Below are 849 nucleotides of genomic sequence, written 5' to 3' on the forward strand. Positions count from 1 at the left end.
TTGTAATCTTGAGTTTTAAGTAATATGCATTAATAAACAGTACTTTACGCATAAAAAATGGTTTTTAAGAGTTTTTGTCAAATGATTTATAATATAGAATATATTTTTCATATAATTTAATTTAAGTTTACTAATAAAATAATTTATTTTTAGTTTAATAGTATAAATTTTATAAAGATAATAATTAAATATTCTGTTAGAATTTAATGATTATACTAATTATATTTTAGATTTAAAATRAGATGTTTATCCTGTATTTGATTGTGTTTATCTGCAGTTAGTTACACGAATTCATATATGGGATGAAATCGGATAAGGATGAATAAGTTTAAGAGTTTTTAAGAGTTTTAAGAGTTTTTAAGAGTTTTAGCCAAATGTTTTATAATATAGTATAGATAATTTAATTTAAGTATAATAATATAACATTTTATAAAGATAATTTAAGTATTCTGTTAGAACTCAATGATTATCCTAATTATATTTTAGATTTTTTATATTTAGAATAATATGTTTATCTTGTATTTGATTATGTTTATCTRCAATTAGTTAYACGAATTCARATATGGAACTTTAATAAGTTGTACTTACGCATAATCTACTTGTAATCTTGAGTTTTAAGTAATATGCATTAATAAASAGTACTTTACGCATAAAAARTAGTTTTTAAGAGTTTTTGTYAAATGCTTTATGATATAGTATAAATTATTTTTTTAATAATTTAATTTAAGTTTAATAATGAAATAATTTATTTTTGGTTTAAAAATATAACATTTTATACAGATAATAATTAAGTATTCTGTTAGAACTCAATGATTATCCTAATTATATTTTAGATTTTTTATATTTAAA

Source organism: Cynara cardunculus (genome assembly GCF_001531365.2).
Source record: "Cynara cardunculus var. scolymus isolate 2C chromosome LG 10, CcrdV1, whole genome shotgun sequence".
Lineage (NCBI taxonomy): Eukaryota > Viridiplantae > Streptophyta > Magnoliopsida > Asterales > Asteraceae > Cynara > Cynara cardunculus.